Here is a 12312-nt window from a genome sequence, read left to right on the forward strand (position 1 = left end):
ATTATCACGTTGTTGCAGGCTGTCACAGGAATGATGGTGCTATCTTGGCCCAATTGTGAGAGCCAGGCCAAGGAAACACCTGTAGCCCCCACGGGGTTCTGATCCTGCCAGTCTAAAATGCAGTACATCTCCTGTTTCCCCGAGACAAGTGAGTTTATTACAGCTGGGGTGAAGGTTTACTGTTATATGTCATGTTTTGTTACTGACTAATTGAAAAGATTCTGCCAGTTGACTTGACAATATTGACCACAGCTCAAAATGGAATTGGAAATAGATAATTGTAACTTATAAACTGTTGCCCTCAGACATTTTACACGTCCTACTCCGTAGTCGTGTTTATATTCAATTCAGGTATCAAATCATATTCACTAAATATTTCATATTCACCTATCCTGTTTGTGATTTTCATGGACAGGACCTCGAGGCGAAGTCGTGGCGGAGAGGGTATACGGAGCGGTGAGCTAAGGGTTGCTTCACTGCTTTTTGCAGATGATGTAGTCCTGATGGCATGATCGGTCCAAGACCTTCAGCTCTCACTGGACCGGTTCGCAGTCGAGTGTACGGCGGCTGGGATGAGGATCAGCATCTCCAAATCTGAGGCTATGGTTCTCAGCAGGAAACTGATGGATTGTGCAGTCCAAGTAGGGAATGAGATATTACCTCAAGGGAAGGAGTTTAAGTATCTCAGAGTCTTGTTCACGAGTGAGGGGATGACGGAGAAGGAGATCAGCCGGAGAATCGAAGCAGCAGGGGCTGTACCGCACTGTTGTGACCAAAAGAGAGCTGAGCCGGAAGGCAAAGCTCTCTGTCTACCGAGCAATCTTCGTTCCTACTCTTACCTATGGTCATGAAGTCTGGGTCATGACCGAACGAATAAGGTCGCGAATACAAGCGGACGAAATGAGTTTCTTCGCCGAGTGGCTGGCATCTCCCTGGCAGAGATAGGGTGAGAAGTTCAGTCACGCGAGAGAGACTCGGAGTAGAGTCGCTGCTTCTTCACCTGGAAAGGAGCCAGCTTAGGTGGTTCGGGCATCTGGTTAGGATGCCTCTCAAGCGTCTCCCTAGGGAGGTCCTCGAGGGAAGACCAAGGCGCAGTTAGAGGAATCACATCGACTCACTAGCCTTGGAACGCCTTGGGATCCCCCAGGAGGAAGTTACTAATGTTGCTCTGGAGAGGGAAGATGACTTTTAGTCTTTAGTGTCAAATGTAACCTCTCGTATTTGGGAATAATATGGGTTTCACTCAGATGCCAAAGGTAAAATGATCAATGTAATAACATCTCTATTCAAACAACGGCTCCATTTTAAAGGACAATTTTAGTTTTTTTCAACCAAGGTTCATGTTTGGGATTGTCATTAGAGAAAGTAAAATATGAGTGTTATTTCTTTTTCATTTGCTACTTTCTTTGGTTTTAGTGATTTTAGCAATTTTTTACAGGGGGCGGGGGCATTCGAACATGGGGCTAAATATGTATTTTTTTTTTACAAAATGTTATTTTTAATTTATTTTCTATTATTTACTATAGTCCTATTAGACCCCAGAAAATTACATCTGGCCACAAAATATCACAGGATCTATTAAATGTGAAGAGGGAGGTGACAAACCGACATATTGAGCCTATGATACACAGTGTGTATCATAGGCTCAATATGTCAGTTTGTACTATATAGGGGATACCATAGTGTGTCTTACACACTATGGTAGCCCCTATATAGAGCGTCGCAGTCCCGCCCCCTTTCATGACGACGCCAGGCCCAGGAAATAATTCCCAATGCATTTTTCCCATAGACATTTCGGAAAAGTCCTTCTGCACACCTACAAAGGACAGGTGCGTCAGATAACAGGAACTGATAAGTAGAAAAAAGAGAATCCCGCACACTGTCTTCACTTAGGTTGGATTTTATTGCAACGTTTCGGTCGTCAGACCTTCATCAGGCATAAAGCAGAACTGACAAACAGTCAGCATTAATACAACTCGCCCACAGGTGAGTACAGGTGGTATATTTTTTCCATGATTAAAGGAACATTTATAAATGTACACCAAATAGAATAAGATAGCTACAATAGAATCAATCAATCAGTATAGTAAGGTAATATATACAATGAAAATTGAATACCTTTTAAGTGTACTGACTGAGGCAACAAATGAATATTGGACAATTATATTTAAATACACATGTCCCTAGGCTGGAGGGCATAATGTCCAATACATGTACTGGGGGTCAGACCTAATAAATTAAAGGTATAAGGGTCTGTACTCCAAAATACACAACATTGACAATTGACATCACACACAATGACAGCGGGACATAAAACAGAATAGAACCAAGATATCAAAAAAATCCAGAAAATAAATAAAGTATCCAAAAACCCCAGAGGTGAGAAAACCTCAAAATTCACAACATCACATTTAGTAAGAATTCATCATTTAAACCTTTTGGGGCTAAGGTGTCGCAAGTGAAGATCCAATATGCCTCACGTCTCTTAAGGAGAAGCGTAAGGTGGATATGTCATGTTTCATGTCATTAAAATGAACGGCAACCGGGTAATCCCTGTCGTTTCTGCGAATAGAGCTTTTATGCTCGCTGATACGTGTTTTTAGCTTCCTAGTGGTCTTGCCAATGTATGCAAGACCACAGGGGCAGCGTAGCATATAAATCACATGGGTAGATGCACATGCACATGTGCACATGTGATGACACTATCAAAAGTGTCCCTCTGCCACCCAGAGGTGGAAACCATGACCTATCCTTAAGAGACGTGAGGCATATTGGATGTTCACTTGCGACACCTTAGCCCCAAAAGGTTTAAATGATGAATTCTTACTAAATGTGATGTTGTGAATTTTGAGGTTTTCTCACCTCTGGGGTTTTTGGATACTTTATTTATTTTCTGGATTTTTTTGATATCTTGGTTCTATTCTGTTTTATGTCCCACTGTCATTGTGTGTGATGTCAATGTTGTGTATTTTGGAGTACAGACCCTTATACCTTTAATTTATTAGGTCTGACCCCCAGTACATGTATTGGACAGGGACATATTTATTGTATTGTATTGTATTGTATTTAAATATAATTGTCCAATATTCATTTGTTGCCTCAGTCAGTACACTTAAAAGGTATTCAATTTTCATTGTATATATTGCCTTACTATACTGATTGATTTATTCTATTGTAGCTATCTTATTCTATTTGGTGTATATTTATAAATGTTCCTTTTATCATGGAAAAAATATACCACCTGTACTCACCTGTGGGCAGTCCCTCTCCATGGTAACGGATTGGTGTGGGGCATTTGATTGGCCCCCGCTGATCCCAGAGTTGTATTAATGCTGACTGTTTGTCAGTTCTGCTTTATGCCTGATGAAGGTCTGACGACCGAAACGTTGCAATAAAATCCAACCTAAGTGAAGACAGTGTGCGGGATTCTCTTTTTTCTACTTCCCATAGACATTTCAAAACGTATTTATTTAAAGACCTTATAAGCGTCGTACAAAGCCAACTCGAGTTGTGACAAATCATGACAACAAACACAATATTTTGGACCAAACAAATAATTACAAAGAAGAAAAACAACAAAAAAGTGTTTTCTTCTTCTTTCTAATTATTTGTTCGGCCCGAAAAATTGTGTTTGTTGTCATGATTTGTCACAACTCGAGTTGGCTTTGTATGAGGCTTAAAAGGTCTTTAAATAAATACTTTTTGAAATGTCTATGAGGAAAATGCGGGGAATCATTTCCTGGGCTCTGGTAGGGGGCGGGACTGCGACGCTCTATAGTACCCCCCTTCACATTCAGTAGATCCTGTGATATTTTGTGGCCACATGTAATTTCCTGGGGTCTAATAGGACTATATAATAATAAAGAAATCGCCATCAAATTTTGTTAAAAAATACGTATTTAGCCCCATGTTCGAATGCCCCCGCCCCCCTGTAAAAAATAACTAAAATCACTAAAACAAAAGAAAGCAGCAAATGAAAAAATAAATTAACACCCATCTTTTAGGTTCATGTTTTAGGAGGTTGTCATTAGAGAAATCTAATGACAACCTCCTAAAACATGAACCTTGGTTGAAAAAAATAAAGTTGTCCTTTAGTCTGTATCTGTGCTTGGTGCAACAATATAACGGCATCACGTTCCTTTTAACATTATTATCTTATATATTTAGGGCTTTAGGAGGCCCACAGTGTGATCATGATCACTCGCTCCTGTCCGTTATAAATATACCTCTGGAGTCTGGACAATCAGACCCTTCCTCACGGAAATACGCAAGAATTGACTGCTATACAACATGTAACTCTCCTTGCTGGCCTTCCTGCATCCTCTCTCTCAAACCTCCGCAGTCCACACCTCATCCCAAATTCTGCAGCCGACTTAGTGTTTGATCTCCCAATATTTTGGCAGCCCTGGCCCACACCGCTGCGTAGCTCATAACCCTACCTGAATAAATAATGAAGCTGGGGCACTCAGGTGGCGCAGGGGTAAAGTTCCTGCCTATACCACTGTGCAGAATAGGGCTCTGAATCCTCCACGGTGCGTCCAGCTTGGCCTGGAGTTCCAACAAAAACAATTGGCTGTCTTCTTGCAGTCCTCGCTGGCAGGTGAAAAGAAACGTCAGGTAATTCCATGTATTGGAGGAGGCATGTGGTTTCAATACCATCCCAAGCAGTCTGAAGACCAGCCAGCAGTCAGCAGTGCAAGATTATAAGTGTGTGTGGGGAAATCAGGGAATCATAAACAAGTACATTTGGGAGAAAAGGGGGGGAAATTGGCAATAAATACAGAAATTATATTTTTCTGAATAACAAACAATGACAGGGTACTCAGAATAATCATTCATACCTTTGATTAGCCTCGGTAACCAGGCTTTTATTTTCATTCACATTCGGCTCAAAAAGAAAAGCCTGGGGAAACCCATTGGAAAATCTGGCATAGGAAGTAGGAGTCAACTTGTATTTCGCTAACCAATAACGTGGCACTCCAAATTTGGTCACATCCATGTTCTCCACTGTTTTCTACCGGGGAGGAGGGGGCGGGCACTCAGATCGGTGAACCAATAGGATCCATCGCCTGTTTTCGACCGGCACCCGCCCCTCTAGACCGGGAATCACACAGACTGGGGTAGGCTTTGATTGGCTCAGCTGGCCAGAATAAATCAAAATGTAGGCTACTCACAGTTCATGGCAAAATAATATTCATAGGTGAGTGCAGTCCATGTCTCTGTTAGGGCCAGGCTTGGGACAGTTGTTTAAGCTTTTGTGAAGAACTTGTAGAGTCTTATCATAGAGTTTTCTGTTTTGAGTGGTAATGTTTTATGGGACAGGACCGTGAATACTGTGCATCCATTTTTGTGATAAGAGCGCTGTGGTTTCACCTGCATGTGACACAACCATATGGATGGACAGCTCTTGTCAAGTGTCTTTAGGCATCTCTGTTGGATGCATTTGAAGATGAAACATCTTCAAATGCAAGATTTGAGGTAAGACATGTTGATGTCACCCAGCGTGCATTTGACCTTGCTTTCATTACTACACTAATACGTGCCAATCTCTTCATCTTTGTAATGCTGTGTATCATCGTGTGTGTGTGTGTGTGTGTGTGTGTGTGTGTGTGTGTGTGTGTGTGTGTGTGTGTGTGTGTGTGTGTGTGTGTGTGTGTGTGTGTGTGTGTGTGTGTGTGTGTGTGTGTGTGTTAAGGCTGTACCCTAGCCCTGTTTTTAGGACTCTTCGGCAGGAATTTTCGAGCGAAGATCCGAACCATTTGTTTCTAATTAATTAATTTGCTTTTAACCAGGTGCTTTTAACCAGGCTGCAATTCAACACAAGATATCCGTCTTGAACATGATTAGAGCGCAGCGCGGAAGAGACACACGCACGCACGCACGCACGCACATGCACGCACGCACACACACACACACACTCACACACAGACACACACACACAGAGAGAGCGTCAAGTGGTGCTCCGCGAAAACAGCTTATCTGCGAGCTCATCACCAAGTTGCAAAATGAGCCATGAGTTCTCAAGCCCCCAAAACATGGTAATTGTGAGTAGGCCTATCTGTACGACTGTCCATATTTTTTGTCGTATGACCAAAAAATGCTTCCCAATGTCTCTGTGAGCTTAGACGACATAGCTGGGTCTGAATTCGTCCAAAATCAACAAGATCGTGCACTTGGTGACAAGTTTTAGATTTTTGGTATGATGGTAGGTATGGTTATAAGGTTTTCAAAAACCATCGCAAACGAGTTGGGAGCGCCCCCTAGTGGCCTGTTTGCAATGAATCTAATATTAAATGGGTCAGTATATGGCTAAAAATCAAAATAATTGATAAAAGAGATTTTCCAATGGATTATATTAGTATTGGGTGTGCTAAATAACATACTAAAAAATTAGGAAAAAATTACTTCTGGAAAGGCATCCTTTTCAAGATGGCGTCCACGATGGCTGCCAGGAGCTTAAAATGCCTATAAACTGGGATTTAATACATAAATGTTTTCAAAAACCATCGCAAACAAGTTGGGTTCGCCCCCTAGTGGTCTGTTTGCAATGAATCCAATGCTGGCCTATTTAACATTGGATTCATTGCAAACAGACAACTAGGGGGGCGAGCCCAACTCGTTTGCGATGGTTTTTGAAAACCTCATGCCCATAACTAACACCATGCCAAAAATCTAAAACTTGTCACCAAGTGCATAATTGTTATGATTTTGTATGTATTAAATCCCAGTTTATAGGCATTTTAAGCTCACTGAGGCCACCGTGGACGCCATCTTGAAAATGATGCCTTTCCAGAAGTTATTTTCACCCAAAATGTTTATATGTTATTTAGCATACCCAATACTAATAGAATCCATTGGAAAATCTATTTTATCAATTATTATTATTTATTTTTTTACATATTTAATCCAAGCTTTATAGGCATTTTGCAGCTATTGTGGACGCAATCTTGAAAATGATGCCTTTCCAGAAGTTATTTTTTCCTACATTTTTAGTATGTTATTTAGCACACCCAATACTAATAGAATCCATTGATTTTTTTCTTTTATCCATTATTATGTTTTTTAACCATATACTGGCCCATTTAATATTAGATTCATTGCAAACGGACCACTAGGGGGCGAGCCCAACTCGTTTGCGATGGTTTTTGAAAACCTTATGCCCATCCCTAACACCATACCAAAAATCAAGAACTTGTCACCAAGTGCATAATTGTTATGATTTTTTTGATTTTTTTATGTATTAAATCCCAGCTTATAGGCATTTTAAGCTCCCGGCAGCCATCGTGGACGCCATCTTGAAAATGATGCCTTTCCAGAAGTAATTTTTTAGTATGTTATTTAGCACACCCAATACTAATAGAATCCATTGGAAAATCTCTTTTATCAATTATTTTGATTTATAACCATATACTGACCCATTTAATATTAGATTCATTGCAAACGGACCACTAGGGGGCGCTCCCAACTTGTTTGCGATGGTTTTTGAAAACCTTATAACCATACCTACCACCATACCAAAAATCAAAAACTTGTCACCAAGTGCACGATTTTAACGAATTCAGACCCAGCTAACAGTGTAGCTTGCTCGTTCGCTGTCACTCTCGTTAATTAATTTGTTCCACCTGTGTACTCTCAGAAGCGCATTGAAGTGGACACAGGGCAAAAGCAGAACCTCCGTGACCGTTTTGCTTAACAATGATCAGAGTTAGTTCAGTGCTGTTTGGCAATATGTGTGATGATAGAGAGCATGCTAATATATTATGGCTGCTAAGAATTCCCCATATAAGCTATCATGCTGTTGTAATTGTGCGCATACTGTCCTACATACTGTGTGTGTGACTGTGTGTGTGTGTGTGTGTGTGTGTCACTGTGTTTGTCTCTTCTGCTGTCATGCAGGACTTTCAAATTATTGTAAACACATAGTACTCTTATTATGCATATTGCATTCTCGCCAAGATATATTTTCGAGTAAACCCCTCTTTCAACCCCCCCCCCCCCCAAAAAAAAACGAATGGTTCCTGGACAGCTTTATTGTGTGTGTGTGTGTGTGTGTGTGTGTGTGTGTGCGTGCGTGCGTGCGTGCGTGCGTGTGCGTGCGTGCGTATTTGTGTGTGTGTGTGTGTGTGTGTGTGTGTGTGTGTGTGTGTGTGTGTGTGTGTGTGTGTGAGAGAGAGAGAGTGATAGAAATACAGAGAGTGCAATTGTTGGCCGTCGGCCCGGATGTCCGGAGGGAATTATATCTTCCGGTATTTGTCATAAAAAATTGCCAAACCCGGTAATTACCGGCCTTGCAACCTTTTATATCAGTAATGAAACTGTTGAAATGGTGGAGTTCTTCAAATGTCTCTGAATCACCCTGGACAATAAACTCCTTTTAGAGCACCACAGACATCCATAAATGCTGTCAGCAAAGACTCTTTGCATTTTGCAAACTCAAGGTGATTTCTGTTGCTTTCCCCACCTTCTACTGCCACGCTACAACATGATACTCTAACCCAGTGGTTTCCAAACAACAAGGTTGGGTCGCGGACCACTTTTTATCGGTACCTTTACCTTTTGGTTTGCTACATTTTGTTTTAAGTTACTACCATTTTTTTTATCTAACACTATTGTAAAAAATAGCAAAGATTTTCATGAATTAAAAACAAAATGCAATGATTTTTGTCAGTAATTTCATGAAGAAATCAACACATTTTTAAAGAAATTCCATTAATTAGAAAACAAATGTTTTAGAAGTTGTGAAAATAGCAGATCCACAAGTTCACAATGCGGCGCGAAGCGCGTTAACTAGTTTGGGTACCGGGGAGACATCAAATTTCTCTTTTGGGTCTGGTGACTGGTCTAACCCATGTTACTCTATTGCCCCCTCCCTTCTCCACCATGTCAACTGCTTCCAATTAGAACAAATGTATCCATATTAAATGAAACATGCATTGCTTCTGAAACCATATGTCCCCTGCATGTCCCCAACCTCTCAGACCTCAAGAGCAAAGCCATCACACATAGAACACAACCATACGGGCTCTATTATTTGCACTGCCTCCATCTGGTCGCAGACATAGATCACTGACCTGGAAACAGGCCCGCTGTGTCAAGAGTTTTTTTCATTTTTTTACTTCTGCCATAGCGTCACCAAACAAAATACCTCATTGAATATTATTTGCTTTGATAGTGTTTGTATCATTTATATCTTTCGTCTTTTTTTTATATCCGTTATATGTCTTGATTTATCTTGTGTGTGAAGCACTATGGCATCACATTACCTCCAGAGACAATAAGGTATACAATATGTAGCTCTCAACCAGTGCTCACCACACTGGTTGCTGTTGCATCCAACTGAAAGCATATGTGATAACCTACAAGAATCAGAAGGCACCTAAGGGCGGATAACATAAGCAAATGCCACCAACAACACAAATGTTATTAGCGATACAAAGAGACAGTTACGTAAATAAGCAAATAAGTAATTAAAGATTTGAACTGTGAAGAACAAGGTTTCAAATGTTATAACCCCCCCAGCCAAAAAAAGTTAAATATTGTACAATACATATCCATGTATTACATGAGCCTCATGCTGAGCCTCTTTCACTGTTTATGTTACATCACGAGCCGAGCGGCGAGCGCTGCAGCCTCTCACTCACTGGCGGTACTCACAACGCAGTTGGAATATGGATAGTGGAAAAACTATGTTTGTATGGAAGTAGTAGATTTTCGGCTTGTTTGTCATGCATTTATTATTTTTATATAACGTAATGCTACTGACGCATTGGATGGTGGTTCTGCCTACTACGCCGAGAAGGGAATGTACAGGCCATTTGTCATGCAAATCAATCAAGTCACTTTAATTCAAGTAGCAAAGAAGGTGGAGTTTTGTGTTTTTTTATTTATTTATTTATTTTAGGGGCATGTCATGTGGTCTACCTGTGCATCCCTGTAATAAATAGGGGTGTAACATACATACAATAGCAATACGATACGTATCACAATACATAGTCGACGATTCGAGACATGGACAATATTGGTTCATTCATGGCGGTACGATACGATTCAATGATTTAAAATCTATACAGTAAAGTAGCAAAGACATGAAATCTGTGTGAAATGTGTGGATAGAGCAGGTTTCTTATGGAAAACATTTATTATTATGGATACAAAGTAAACAATTATTATCTGGCAAATACATGGACATTATATTTGAACACATACATACATGTATGGACAAACGCGCACCTTGACATGAACACATACATAGAATACACACATTTATCAATAGACCGTATATATTGATTATTGTACAAAGTCGAATGATACGACACGTTGCTGTTTACATTTCAATATACTTCTTGAAATTAAAATAGATTTTTCGATGCAGTTAATTATCGTTACACCCCCAGCAATAGACATACTACCCCAGGGTTCCCCAATAGGCGGCCCGCGGGCCATTAAATGGCATTAAATGGGGGTCAGTAGCCTATGCATGTCAAACTGGGCACCCCCTCAAGGACCACTGGTGGTCCCCGGACCACTGGTTGAGAACAATTTTTAATTAATTAATGAAAAAATAAAAAACCCAATTTTTCGCGCGTGCCCTAGTCAAAATATGGCCCTTGAGGAAAATTAATTGGGGAACCCTGTACTACCCTATCACAAATAAATGGAAATAAAAATATATATATAAAAATATTCCTAATCAAACGTGTCTTTTGATACAAGGCAGGCATTACAACCGCCACCCTCCCATTATGTTCCCCCTTCAATTTATCCTATGGGCAACTGGCGGCCCGGGGGCCATCTTCACGTAATGCGGCCCACAGGTTAATATCAGAATATTGATATATTATTGACGTAATGATTTCAGCTGTTACAATTCCAAACATGCAAACATAACCCACTTTGTATTTGTAATTCATTCATAAAGTTAACATAACTATAATTAAAGGCATTTGAAAGGCATGTGAAATTAAATACAAATTTTACTTTTCAGGATTCCAATTCAACAATAGCAAAACATAATTCAGGATTTCAATTTAAATATAGCAAAAATAGCTGATCTACAACGCGTTTTGAGCTTGTAGATCGGCTACTTTTGCTACAACACTAACGACAGTAATATAAATAAATAAATAAATACAGTGGCCCTCTCCATCGTCAAAGTAGCCCAGCATGTGCATGTAAATGGTAAATGGTGCATTTATATAGCGCCTTTATCCAAGGCGCTTTACAGAGATTGTGCATTACATTCACCCATTCGCACACACATTCATACACCGATGGCAGCGGAAACCATGTGCTTGTTGGTCGCCATGTGCCATGTGCTTGTTGGTCTCTGCTGTTTCCCGACTCTCCCCATGTGGTATACTGTACCTATTTACACTTATTTTCCTCTGTATCCCCTCCTGCCCTGGTAATGGCAGCGCTGGCCCCTAAATGGCTGCCTGACAGAAAGTGACATTTTCTCTGAGCCCTGTGAGAGGGGCGAGGTCATCTCTCTCTTTTCCTGCACAGAGTGCTCCTAATTGCCTGGTCACATTTGTGAGCCTGGCTGACATGCTTGTGCAAATCAATATTTCTGCTTGGGGAAGCTGTGGTACACAGGCACGTGCGCACACACACACACACACACACACACACACACACACACACACACACACAACCCATCCCATCTCTACCTTAAATGGCAGTGTTTATCTGTGATTCCAAGACAAATAGGGAGAGAGCATCGTACCATTGAGGGGAGCAGCGTTGTCACTGAAGGCTAATAGTAATGGATGGTGGAAATGTCGACCCATTACTAAATGGACTCAGTAGAGCTACAAACTTTACTTCTCAAGCCCTGCTACAGTATTGCAGAACAGTAGACAGTGTGGTCCTTAAATAGTCTTATTGAACAGACCTTGCTTGATTGTTTATGCTCTTGTGGCCTTCTAAAGCCCTAGCCCTGAAATGTTTGCTCCTACAGGACAGAGAATGGCGTCTGAGTAAATTCTTGCGGAGCGTATTCATGGGCTTTCATTTCTTGTCTGGTTTTCTGTGTTCCCAGATAGTGGTGTTCTTACAGAAGCACATCTCTTGCAGTACATTGTTTGTGTATGTGTGTAAAGGGGCTTGAATAATCCATAGCTCTATTTTCACAATTTATTTCTAGTTTTTTCTTCATCCTGTTTCTCATGCTGTGTGTTCCTTTCAAGGATGTGTGTGTGTGTGTGTGTGTGTGTGTGTGTGTGTGTGTGTGTGTGTGTGTGTGTGTGTGTGTGTGTGTGTGTGTGTGTGTGTGTGTGTGTGTGTGTGTGTGTGCGTGCGTGCGTGCGTGCG

General features: G+C 40.9%; 1 protein-coding gene across 1 annotated transcript in view; it reads left to right on the forward strand.

Annotated features, from left to right (window-relative positions):
• Nucleotides 1–12312, forward strand: part of cdh4 (cadherin 4, type 1, R-cadherin (retinal)) — a 112595-nt gene that overhangs the window by 56944 nt on the left and 43339 nt on the right. The gene's annotated exons all lie outside the window — the stretch shown is intronic.

This window comes from Electrona antarctica, assembly GCF_951216825.1.
Source record: "Electrona antarctica genome assembly, chromosome: 9".
Taxonomy (NCBI): Eukaryota; Metazoa; Chordata; class Actinopteri; order Myctophiformes; family Myctophidae; genus Electrona; species Electrona antarctica.